Below are 13033 nucleotides of genomic sequence, written 5' to 3'. Positions count from 1 at the left end.
TTTTTGAACAATCAAGTTTTATCGTCTTTGCTCTTAGAGGCCCCTCTCACTCATGGAGAAAGCTGAATGGCTTTGAGGAACTGTCCCCTTTGATTCTGCCTGGTAAAGGTGACCTGGGCAGCACATGAGAGATGCCAGTGATAGAACGAGAGAGCTCCCCACCCCCAGGGTGAACCCTGCTGGGTCTTGACCAGTCTGAAGGACCATGAGATGCCGGGTGTGGTTGGAGGGGAAGGGGTTGGTGCTGCTTCTGTTTCAATAACACCATTTAACTGTCCAGTACCAGCTTCTGCCTGGCAAGGTGACCCATTTGCAGGAAGACAGCCTGTGTTAGGCTGAGACCACCTTTCATGGACATGGCCATTATCCGAGCATGCATGCTCCAGGTCCAGGTGTTCTGGACTGAAATTTGAGCTCTACCACTTGCTAGGGCTGCAGTCGGAACATGTCATGTCACTTCTCGGTGCCTCTGTTGTTCCGTCTCCGTCATAGGGACAATAGGAGTACCTGCTTTTAGATGTGATGGGGAGGATTTGTATAAGTGCCCAGCACACAGTAAGCACTTAGTAAATGTTAGCTGTTATTTTTGCTGTTGCTGTCGTTTTCATTGTCATTGCTTATAACCTGCTTGGCTCCCTAGACCTGTAGACCATGTAATTTTAAATTTTCTTGTAGCCACATTAAAAGAAAGTAAAATAGGTGAAATTAATTTTAGTAATATATTTTATTTAACCCAATGTATCCAAACTACTATCCTTTCAAGGTATAATCAATGATTTTAACTATTATTATTTCTTATTAATACATGGTTGGTTTACAATATTGTGCCCGTTTCTGCTGTACAGCAAAGTGACCCAATCATACATATCTATACATTCTTTTTCTCATATTGTCTTCCATCATGTTCTAATGATTTTAATCATTGATGTCATTTACATTTTTCTTTCCTACTAAGGCTTTGGTCTTCGGTACATGGTGCATTCCTCACAGGATCTCAGTTTGGACTGGCCATCCTTCAAGGGCTCAGTAGCCCTGTGTGGCTGGTGATCACTGTCATATTGCAGGAACAGCCCTGAGGAGATTCAGCTGCAGCTGACCAGATGCCTGCAAGGGCAAAGAGGTGAACTTTATTGAGGACCTACTATGCGCCAGGCACTTTCCATGTCCCATGTAATTTAATCCTGTAGCCATCTTGCCAGCAGGCATTTTGTCCCCATTTTTATAGATGGATTCCTCAGAGTCAGCTAATTGAACTAAAGCGCCCCCCCCCCCGCCCCCCAGTGAGACAGAGGCAGGATTTGAAATGAGATCTACAAAACTGAAGCTTCTTCCCATGGCAGTAATGAGGGCTCGATTTTAATGGTCTTGGTGCATGAACGCTGCCCGGAGCTGAGGCAGAGCTCACATGCAGCCCTGAGCACAAGCATCTCAAGCCTCTTTTGTGACCCTATTTGTAGGGGAGCTGGCTGGGCTTAGTTACAAGCAGGCTATGGGCTGAGTCTGGACCCGGGTTCAGTGTTCAGGATAAATCTATGGCTTAGGTCAAGGTCATGACTCTATGCGAAGCTGGGATCTGGCTTCAGTCTGTGCAGGGGTCAGAACTCAGTCTGGTCGGGTCTGAGACTGAGGTCAGGGATCTGTCTTGAGTTAAGGTCAAAGCTCATTAGACATCCAAGCAGCAGAGCGGTACGTGCAGCAAACTCACAAGGGTTCATAGGTTTAAGGGTGATCCCAGGACCTCGTCCTTCCCCTGCCGTGTTGTGGGAGCAAGTGACCAGGGCCACCTGGGGAACAAAAGGAATGCTTGTTTGGAGGCACAGCTGCAGGGAGGGCGAGGGCTTTAGTAGCAGTGGTCACTTCCCTGTCACTCATGGCAGCCAGATAAACTCACCACATCCACCCTAGCTGAGACCAGGGCCCCAGAACTTGATTCCAGCTGCTGTGTGGCATGGAGCGGTCACAGTGATGGAGGACAGGGAGGGTGGCAAAGCTTACAGGGACTCAGCCAGTGTCACTGGACCCTGGGGTGGGTCAGGGCATTCAAGACACAGGACTTGGCATGCCACTCACTGCTGAGACTGAACTGAGTGTGGCCACTGTCAGCAGGGCCTGGAAGGTTCTGTCTGTTAGAACAAGTGCCAGGCAGTGGGCCACAACGAGCCTGCTCTGGCACAGGTTAAAGAAATGATGGCGTAGCCATCCAATGAAATATTAGTCAGCTGTATGAATGAGTGAAGAACCATTTTCAAATCATTAGGAGGAAAGCAAGGTGGGGACAGGACAGAGAGTCTGCTCTCTTTCTTTTAAAGAAAAGGTGGAAATAAAAAAAATAAATATGAATGTCAAAAGAGGTAGGAGATACTATTAAAAGGAATTATTAGGAGTTCCTGCTGTGGCTCAGTGGTTAAGAACCTGACTAGCATCCTTGAGGATGTGGGTTCCATCTTTGGCCTTGCTCAGTGGATTAAGTATCCAGCATTCCTGCAAGCTGTGGTGTAGATCACAGATGTGGCTGGGATCCCATGTGGCTGTGGCTGTGGCTGCAGCTCCTATTCAATCCTAGCCCGGGGAACTTCCAGCGGGTGTGGCCCTTAAAAAAAGGAGTTAACTGTTAGCTGGAGTTAGTCCTGGGACCAAGCTATAGCCTCCTGGGTGGCTTCTAGCCACTCTAAGAGCTGGTACTTCTCCCCAGACTTGGGGGCCGAGGCTCTTCTTCTCATTAGATGTCCAAGCAGCAGAGCGGTGATGAGGTCCAGATCCTTGTCTGAGTGTGGTGGGGACTCAGGGATGAGGGGTCAACTGGAGGAGCGCCCCCCTCTGCCCCCTTTGGAGCCAGGTGAGTCCTGACCTAGTAGAAGCAGTTTTCTCATGGTCTCATCTCCACTGCAGGCAGGATAGCAATGTACCTTGTGAACCTGACCATAAACTGCTGGTGCTTATTAGCTTAAACTGAAATCCAAATGATTTTGCAAGAGACCTGAAGCAGTATTTCGAAAGTGATAAAGCTAAATAGCCATAGACTGTACATATTTCCTCTGGGCTAGAAAAGATGCCTGCATGCTGGTGTAGCCACCAAAAGTCTGAAGCAAACCGTTTCCAACAATTATTGTACGTTCATGATGCAGTTTGGTAGCACTTAAGTTTCTGTTTGACAGATACATATTTCATGAAAGCAACATTGGCTGTGTATTTAATCAGGATTTGTAAGAAATCACTGGTAATCTTTATGTGTCTTCTTTGTATTTCTGTTTTAGTAATTTGCTTCACTGAACATACCATGAAATTATCCAGCAACTTAAAAGATTGACAGAGCCATTGAACTGAATATCAGCAAACACTGTGTGTGCGTGCGTGTGTGTGTGTGTGTGTGTGTGTATTACACTACGTCAAAGATAAGTTAAAAGTATAATTTTAATTAAGTGGAGGAGGGATAAATTATTCAATAAACTGTAGGAGCACTTGACAACTGTTTGGGGAAGAGTAGTTATAGCTTCACTTCATACCAAACTCAAAAAAAATAAAACCCCACTCTGTGGACTGTCATTATTAGATAGTCACTGCAAATATTAAAACTGAAAACATAAAGCAACTTTTATAATGCATAGATAAACATATATAAAATCTTATGTAGAAAATTATTTCATAGCACCCTGCCTTGGGCTCTTCATCTATGTAATGAGATAATAATAGCGTCTGCCTCATAGGATTGCCACAAAGATGAAAGAAGTGATATATGTGAAGTTTTTAGAAAAGTGCCTGGTGTGTGATAAGTACCAAATAAGAGTTCACTGTCATGACTGTTTCTAAACATGATCTCCAATGGAAGAACTAAAATGAAACAATAGATGTGACTACACAAAAAATTTTAGAATTTCTGAACGTCAAAAAATAGCACGCACAAAATAGAATGTAAATGACAGCTTAGAAATCAACCCAGACAACAGACAAAGCGTAAATATTCTGTATGTGTAGGTATTTCACGTCAGTAAGAGAAAAGAGATCGACTTCTCAAAGGAAACATAAAACCAAGGATTCAATAGGCCAATCATAAAAGAAGACGTTCGTATTAATTCATTCTTTCTGCAAGTATTACCATGTGCCTGTTAAACACTGGATTCCCCAGGATGCTAGGGGGCATCAGTGAGCAAAAGTAAGCAAGCCCCCTGCTCTCAAAGAGCTTAAATTCTAGTGGCCAGCAAACATATGAACAAGGAACTCAGCTCACTAAGCATCAAAAAAAAATGCAACGTTGAAAAAAGAATTAACCTTTACCTTTTGGAGTGTTCATTGTGGCTCAGTGGTAACCAGCTTGCTTTCTCGGTATCCAGAACCTGACTAACATCCATGAGTTGGATCCCTGGCCTCCCTCGGGGGGTTAAGGATCCGGCGTTGCTGTGAGCTGTGGTGTAGGTCGCAGATGCCGCTCGGATCCTGCTTTGCTGTGGCTGTGGTGTAGGCCGGCAGCTGCAGCTCTGATTTGACCCCTAGCCTGGGAACCTTCATATGCCGCAGGTGCGGCCCTTAAAATAAATAATGATAATAACGTTTTTCTTTTTAGGTATCCAGATAGCAAATATTTTTGAGGAATTTGTGTCGTGGCTAAGTGGTATCCATGAGTACTCAGGTTCAATCCCTGGCCTGGGAACTTCCATATGCCACAGGCGTGGCCCTAAAAAAGCAAAAAAAAAAAAAAAAAAAAAAGAGAGAGAATGAAGATGGCAAATATTTTTGAGTGACTTTGTCAGGTAACAGTAGATGCAAGGAATGGAAGGAAATTAGCATTCTTACACCTTTCCAATGGGAGCGAAAACCAGGTCATTTCAGACTGTAGGGAATGGTACCAGTAAGTGCTAAAAGGTTTTTATTTTTATCTCATTTATTTTTTAATAATGATTTTTATTTTTTTTCCATTATAGCTGGTTTACAGTGTTCTCTCAATTTTCTACTGTACAGCAAGGTGACCCAGTCACACATACATGTATAGATTCTTTTTTTTTCACATTATCATGCTCCATCATACATGATTAGATAGAGTTCCCAGTGCTATACAGTGGGATCTTATTGCTTATCTATTCCAAAGGGTTTTTAAATGTGTGATTCCTGCACCTCAACAATTAATTTACAGTAGGTTCTTTTGTGGGACAATCAGAAATGCATGGAACAAGTTCTCTGCAAGAACACGTTTCATTGATTGAGTCATTCATTTACAAATACTCCACACAGGCACTGTTCTAGGTTCTTGGGGCTATAGAGTGATAAAAGCAGAGGAAGTTCCTGCTCTCAGGGAGTTTATACTATAGTATGTGCATTTTTTGTGGGGAGGAGATGTGGGGCAGGCAGACAAAAATATATTACACACATGTTAAGAACCAGTTTGCATACAGCTATAGTTCTAAGTCTATGTCAGGTCATGAAAGTCGTATGAAGACAATTAAAGCAGGATAAGGAGGGGAGGGGTGTCTCTCCCCAGTGGTGCTGAGGTGGAGGGAAAAAAAAAATCCCTATTTTGGAGCAGACCTCTCTGATTAATTGATCGTTGTACAGAGACCTACAGGAAGCCATGGACCCAGCCATGCTCAGATATGGGAGTGTTCTTCACAGAGAGGACAGCAAGTGCAAATGTCCTGAGGTAGAGGGAGCATGTTCGGTGTGTTTAAGGAAGAACGAGGAAGTCTGTATAAAGGGGCAGGGTGGGCCAGAGAAATATCAAAGGTCAGGTCAGAGAGGAGCAGAGGCAAGATGATAGAGAGATTTATGGGCCACTGTTTGGATTGTGAGAACATCTAGAAGACAGGCTGATGCTTCAAACGATAACAATTTTGAAATTATCTCATGACTGTGAAAGTTAGAGAATGTGACCAGGGCTTAGCTGGGGGTGGCCTTGACATTGTAAAGGCCATTTGGGTATTGAGCTGGAGGATGAGCTAGTCTTCCCCAGATGCCCTTGCATTGGCACCTTGGCGAGATTGACTGGAAGGCTCAACTTGACCGGAGAGACGGAGTGCCTGCATATGAACTGTCCGGGATGCTCATGGGTGGTCTCTGGATAGTCAGACTAGATGACAGCTTAGAGCTCCCAGGGAATAGAAGCTATCAGTCACTTATAGAAATTGGTACAGGGTCACTTCCATTGCATTCTAACGATCATGTGGTCACAGAGCCAGGCTGGAACACAGTTCACCTGTCAAGGGCAGGGCTAGACCTGGCCACCATATTTAATCTACCCTAGAAAGTCAGAGAGAAAGGAGCCACAGAGCCAGGCTTATTTTAATGTTATTTCAGTTCTGTGACCATGTGGAAGTAACCAAAATGTCTGACTGAGAAAAATGGCTAAATGTATATAAATCTTACGTATATTTACACTCACATAATGAAGTATTAATTAGTCAGCTAATAAAATTGTATTTTCAGAGAAAATTGACAGATGAGGGAAGATAATGCAGGGTGTGCCAGTGTGTATATGAAGGGGGAGTGTGTGTGTGATGTTTCTGTGCTCAGGTACACACTTTTTGAAAAGCTGTCAGACAGAGGAGGGTCGATATTTAGCCTGTTGTATCACCAGCCACTTTCAGTAGTGATCAGGGGTCTCCAGGTTCCCTGGCTGGGCCATTTAGGCAGAATTCTCCTGAATGTGGGCCCCTTTAAATTCTGCCTACCAAGCAGTTAACCAGGGACTGTGGAGTTCAGAAGGCAAGCAGGTCATTGCTGAAATGACTCTGAGTAGACCAGATGCCATCGTCATGACCCTAATCTAAGTGTGTGTTTCATTTTTTCTTTTTCTTTTTCTTTGTCTTCTTGGGGCTGAACGGCATATGGAAGTCCCCAGCCTAGGGGCTGAATCGGAGATACAGCTACCAGCCTATGCCACAGCCACAGCAATGCCAGATCCAAGATGTATCTGCAACCTACACCACAGCTCATGGAAATGCCAGGTCCTTAACCCAATGAGTGAAGCCAGGGATTGAACCTGCAATCCTCATGGATGCTAGTCATGTTCCGTACTGCTGAGCCATAATGGGAACTCCAGTATTTGATTTTAAAATCACTTATCCTGAATCTATAGAGACTGCCAAGTCTGAGAACATGTTTCCATTGTCAAGGTCACACTCAAGATCACCTGTTGGTTGGGGGGAAGTTGCAAATAGCCTCGTCATTCATGCATCCAGTGATCAATCTGCCGCATGCTCAACTTGCCCAAAGGTGCGGGGCAAGGTAGGGAAGGGGCTGCTGTATGTGCAGGCACAGAACCAATTAAGCCCTGGGGCTGTAGGTGTAGAGATGAGTGAGATGAGATCTTTGTCCTTGAAGAGCTGCCTGCAGGACCAAGTCTGTCATCTCTGGGTTTTGCCCAGGCCTAGGGCCAGTACTTTAGAGTAACCCTGTGAATATTTAGTTGAATGGACGATTGGGAGAACCATTTGGGAATGAATTGGGGAGCTCAGATCAGGATCCTGAAAAATCACATCTGGAATGTTCCCTAGGCTTACCTACGTAGGTCTGTATGTCTAGGTCTTTGAGCCAGCTAGCCTTCTTAACTCTGCTGGCAAATTACAGTCAGCCACAGCTGCCAGCAGGTGTGGAGGTCTCTGCAGAATTTTAAAAGTTAGCCTCTCTTGGTGTACAATTCACAAAACGGTGTCCCTCCCTCTGGACTAACCTAATCCATTGGGGGAGAGGATATAAAAGCTCTCAGGCTAATTTAGTTCCAGCTTCATTCACTTTCTTGACTTGTGGCTTCTCGCATTGGAAAAGTGTAGGTGGGAGCCCAGGTATCTTGGATCTTTCTGGTCACTTCTGTAAACTATTCTGATCCTGTTTCTGCTCTTGCGAACTTTGGACAAATGTAGTCTAGCCCGGAGTTCCGTCGGGCTGACACTGGGTGAGAGTGTCTGTTTTCCCCCCTGAGAATCTCCACCCCAGGCTCTGTCTTTGGGATCAATGTTCCACCCTAAGCCTGCAGAGACTTCTCCACACCCTAGCCAAGGGGTCTGCAAACAGGACCAAGACAGGGGCTCCCCTCCTCCCTTGTCACTGCAGAGCAGACCAGACGCAGATGCATCTATGGGGACTGCAGAGAGAGGGCTGAGCTGACACTCTCCCAGCAGAGCCACCACTCCTATGATCATTATTCCATTCTTATCAAGTAACCAGGGTGCTGGGTTCACCAGGGAGAATCAAAGCCAGGTTCCCAGCCCCTTTGTTCTTTCCCTGCGCTCTTGTGCATTCATTTCAGTTATTCCTTTGGAGCGGAATTTAAGTTGTTTATTGATCTGGGCTGTCAATTGTCTTGTAAGGCTCCAGGCAGGAGTGCAGGTGGCAGTGAGATTTCTAGGACACCTAGCAGCACCCATCCCCCACCCCAATCTCAGTGTTATTTCCAGCTACTGTGGCCAATGTTTTAAGCATCTTTGTTTTTAGATGTCACTTCTTTTTTCATTTAAAGGCAGGGCAATTTACCCTTCCCGGAGCTCCTTTCATATTCTCATTTCAAGTTTGATTTCCTCCTCTCTATGCAAACTCCTTTTGTTAAAGTTATATACCCTCCCCCGTCCCACTGAGCAATTGAGGAGGAGGTAGTGATAAAATATGACCTTGTGATTTAGGAACTTATCCTCTCCTGCACCTTTGGGCCTTTTTCTTCTGTAGTCACCAACTAAAGGGACCACCCAATTCTATAAATATTTATTGAGCGCCTGGTAGGTATCAGCCACTGTTCGAAGTGGTGGGGATGCATCTGTCAACAAAACAGTCAAATCCCTGCTGTGGCCAGAGGGCATGAATCTGCATCTCTGGGTTCAATCCTTGGCCCTACACAGTGGGTTAAAGGATCCAGTGTTGCTGCAGGTGCAGGGTAGGTCACAACTGCAGCTGGGATCTGATCTCTCGCCTGGGAACTGCATATGCTGCAGGGCAGCCAAAAAAGAGAACAAACAAAAGACCCCCTAAACCCCAGACAAATCCCCGCCTTTATGGTGCTTATATTCTCAAGAGGGATCCTGAAATATGAGAGCACATAGTAAATGAGTAAATGACGTGCTATACTTGAAGGGGTTAGGTATTTTAAGGAAAAATGCATCAGAGTAAGGGAGATGGAGGATGCTGGTGGTAGAAGTGACATAATTTTTTTTTTTTTTACCATTATAAAATTCCTTTATTTATTTATTTATTTTTTTAATATTTTTTTTATTTTCCCACTGTACAGCAAGGGGGTCAAGTTATCCTTACATGTATACATTACAATTACATTTTTTCCCCCACCCTTTGTTCTGTTGCAACATGAGTATCTAGAGAAAGTTCTCAATGCTATTCAGCAGGATCTCCTTGTAAATCTATTCTAAGTTGTGTCTGATAAGCCCAAGCTCCCGATCCCTCCCACTCCCTCCCTCTCCCATCAGGCAGCCACAAGTCCAGAAGTGACTTATAATTTTAAAGAGAGTGGCTCATCTCAGCCTCATTGAGGAGGGGGTATATTGGCAGACTTGAAGGAGGTGAAAAAGATTCAGCGAATGGATCTTGAAGGGTGAAAGGGAGGGGAGAAGGGAAGACTCTGCATCAGAACAGCCAGTGCAAAGGCCCTGAGGCTGGAGTGTGTGTGCAGTGTTCAAAGAACAGCAAGGAGGCGGGGGGCTTGGGGCTGAGCCTGTACGTAGGGAGGGATGGGAGGAGAGGAAAACCCGGAGGGAACTAAGAACGGGTCTTGCAAAGCCCCAAGGACCATGGTGAGGCATTAGGCTTTTTCTCTGCATAAAATGGGGAGCTGCTGAAGGGTTTTGAAGAGAAGAGTAAGGTGGTTTGCGCACATGTAGAAAGCATTACTCTGGCTAGGGAGCTGAGCATAGACTGTAGAAGGAGTCCATTGCAAATCCAGAATCGAAAAATGTGTAACATCTGCCAGGGGAGAGCCGGTGAAAACGATTGGATTTTGGATGTATTTTGAAGATCATCCAACACGTTAGCTGGTGGTCGGGTGGTGGGTGTGGGAGAAAGAAAGGGAACAACAGTGAGAAAAGGGGGAGAGGGTTACACCTGGGCTGCTGGGGGATGGAGCTGTTGCCCACTGCGGTGGGGGAGGGGGAGATGTGTGCAGAGCAGGTTTCCAGGGGAGACCGGTGGTTCAGTTTGGGACATGTTAGGTTTGAAATATCCCCTGAATGTCTAGCAGACCATGGGAAAAAATAGAAAAAGAGGGCTTTTGAGTCAAACAGGCCTTCATTGAAATCACATCTCCACCACTGCTTAGCTCTGAGACCTTCGTTGCCAGAATTCGGCCTTTGTCTGCTGGTGCCAAATTGAAACGTGGAGACAGAGTTTTGGGTAAAGGAGAAAAAAATGGCGTTATGGCTTTGCCAGGTGAAGGAGGGTCACAGCAGGCTAATGCCTTAAAGACTGTGCCCTCCCCTTTGAAATAATTTCCTAGAGTTTTATAATAAAAATGAGAAAAACAGGTTTTCAGATAGGGATCAGGGTTGGGACAAACACACGTTCTTCTTTCCTTGGCGGAATTTTAGTCATCAAAGCTGGAGTCAGGAGATGTCACGAGGGTGGTCTTCTGGGTTATTGCCTCCAATAACAGTACTTGGTCCACGATTAGAACAAACCAGGAAGTTTCCTGAAAAACCTCACGTGCGAATCATCTTTAACCCACAGGCAGTTACCCTCAGGTGCCTAATCTTTAGCTTACGGTGATTGTGCCTAAGGTACAATTAAGTCAGGGAGAACCCTAAGCTGTTCAATTTCAAAGTATTCATTTCTAGAAGAAGCATAAGGAATATAGCTTTTCTCTTAGGTGTATCCCTTGGGAAGGAACCAGGATCCTGCCCCAAGGCGCTGCTATTGTTTCTGGATGGTTCCTCCCTTGTCTTTGCAGCCCCTTCCTCCCCTGATCAGCAACTGTCTGAACGTATCCCTAGGAACTCAGGGAAAGCCATGGTGGCCGAATGGGGTCCATTTCCTAAGAAGGAGAAATGGGGGGCACCGAAAGGCTCTTGTGCCCAGGAGCCCCACAGGGCCATGTCGGGTTTCACCTTCAGGAAAGTGCCAGAGAACATCTCTGAGTCTCATGAGGATAAAATAACACAGGGGCATGTCCTAGAAGCAAAGGAAGCGATGGAGTCTCTCCTTATCATGTTTCCAGAAAGGCCAGGGATGGATGCCAATTGCAACCCCCAAACTCTCCAGCAACTCACTGCCTCCGCCCTGGGCCTCGGTTTCCTCATCTCTCAAGTGAGAATGGCATAAATAACCCTTCAGATCTGTTTTGGCATGAAGGTGGCATGAGTGCGGGGGTCTTGGGGTTGGAGGGGCTCTACCTTCCAGCTGGCTAGGGTCCTGCCTCAGGCTGGGAGTCTGCACATGTGTACACACACACACACACACACACACACACACACACACACACACCGCCCCCAGCAAAGCTCTGCAGGTTTTCTCATGATGGAACAGACCCCCCCCTCCCTGGGCCTGCGAGTGACGGCATCTGGCCGATCCTCCTTTAATTCGAGGCTGGGGGAGTCCTGTGCTATGGATCTCCTTCCTCCTGGCCTGTAGTCTGCCCACATCCAACAGACAGCAGTCCAGGCAGCCACTGTTCGCCCACTCTAACCACTGTCAATGCCAGTGGAACGAAGTCCCCTCTTCTCTGCAGCAGTTCCAGTAAGAGAGAAGGCGAACATCACGCATCTGGAACACCATTTTACGGAGGTGCCCAGGTTGGGAGAGAAACAGCAGGTTTGTACCACCTCTCTCTCCATGCCTCCACCCCTCTGACCCTCCCCAGGGCACCTGCACCACCACCAGTGTGGCCCCTCTGAGCTGCCTCCTTCCAAGCATCCCATCGGGTTTGTTCATTCACTTCCTCTTGGGAGGTGACCTTGACTGGCACCTGCATGGCCATGTTTGGGTTTGGAGAGTGAATCCCTTTAGAGCTGGTTGATTTCCTTGCAAAGCACATTATGCTTCTGAGATTCAGTTCTGCTAAGAGTTTGATGTTTCCTTGTGTTGTTTCTGTTACAACAACCGCTGGCGTTCAGCTGACCTGTCTAGCTTTATTTTTTAAGTGTCTCTATTGGTCCTCTTTCTTGGTGCCGGCCCTGTTTTTCTTCAGACTATTAAGTCTGCTCGTTTCTAAAATACTACTTGACCTGAACATTCTAGTATACTTTATTGTCAATTTTATTCTTCCTTATTTTACTCCCTAGTATAGTCCCTGACCACTCATTTATCATGGCATTTACCACACTCTATCAAAATGACATGTCTCCCCCACCAGCCAGCAAAGCAAGAATTGGGTATCGGCCAATCTCTGTGGGTACAGCAGCCAGTTCAGGGGCAGACACCCTTGGAAGCTCAGGACACATCTGTAAAGGGAATGAACAGATGAAAGAATTAATACATGAAAAGTCATACAGACAAAAAGATGATTGTGAATTCACTTATGCTTCTACCCAGGAGTGTATGTAAATATCTGAGTGCCTTTGTGTCTTCCAAACCTTAGTCCATCTTACAAATCACAGAAGGTTCTGGAAGCCAGGATATTTTCCTGACCAGGATACCTCTTGGGTCAGAAAACAAGTTCCTGAGCCCACTAGGAGGGCGTAGAACCATGCTGACGAGGGCATGCAGGGCTGTGGGAACCCAAGCCATAGTATCTTCGGGTCTCTGGGGAAGCCCGGCCCATTGGATATCCTCTGACTTCCCGCTATCCTGCGAGTGTTTATTGATTGACTCACCGACACACCCAGTCAGTCAGCAGATGTTTTCTGAGCCCTGGCTCCAAGTCAGGTACTGTGCTGTGAGGCATGCCTGCACTGTTGAACTTGTACCAAACTCCCTTCCAGATGCTCACAACAGCAGACAAGTCAACAGAGGCTCCAGAGGAGGCACTTGACAGACTCAGGACCTAGGGAGGACTGCCCTGAGGAGGTGATGTGGGAAGTGAGTGAGTCAAAGAGGGGAGTGGAAGCGGTGCATTGTGATGGAGAGACCTGTGGGTCCTCCAGGCAAAGGCTCAGGAGGGAGAGGTCACCTAAGGCCC

At 46.2% G+C, this 13033-nt stretch overlaps 1 protein-coding gene and 1 long non-coding RNA gene across 15 annotated transcripts in view; both read left to right on the top strand.

Annotated features, from left to right (window-relative positions):
- Positions 1-13033, top strand: part of PTPRT (protein tyrosine phosphatase receptor type T) — a 1176585-nt gene that overhangs the window by 634342 nt on the left and 529210 nt on the right. The gene's annotated exons all lie outside the window — the stretch shown is intronic.
- Positions 4487-12414, top strand: LOC146395318 (uncharacterized). Its single transcript, XR_014832399.1, has 2 exons — positions 4487-9111; positions 9412-12414. It is a non-coding gene; the product is annotated as an uncharacterized LOC146395318 (long non-coding RNA).

This window comes from Sus scrofa, chromosome 17 (assembly GCF_054392235.1).
Source record: "Sus scrofa isolate SSC_HxYL_T2T_F1_AM1 chromosome 17, Sscrofa_HxYL_maternal_Yorkshire_Landrace_v2.0, whole genome shotgun sequence".
NCBI classification, from domain to species: Eukaryota; Metazoa; Chordata; class Mammalia; order Artiodactyla; family Suidae; genus Sus; species Sus scrofa.
This window is presented reverse-complemented; position numbering and strand designations above follow the sequence as displayed.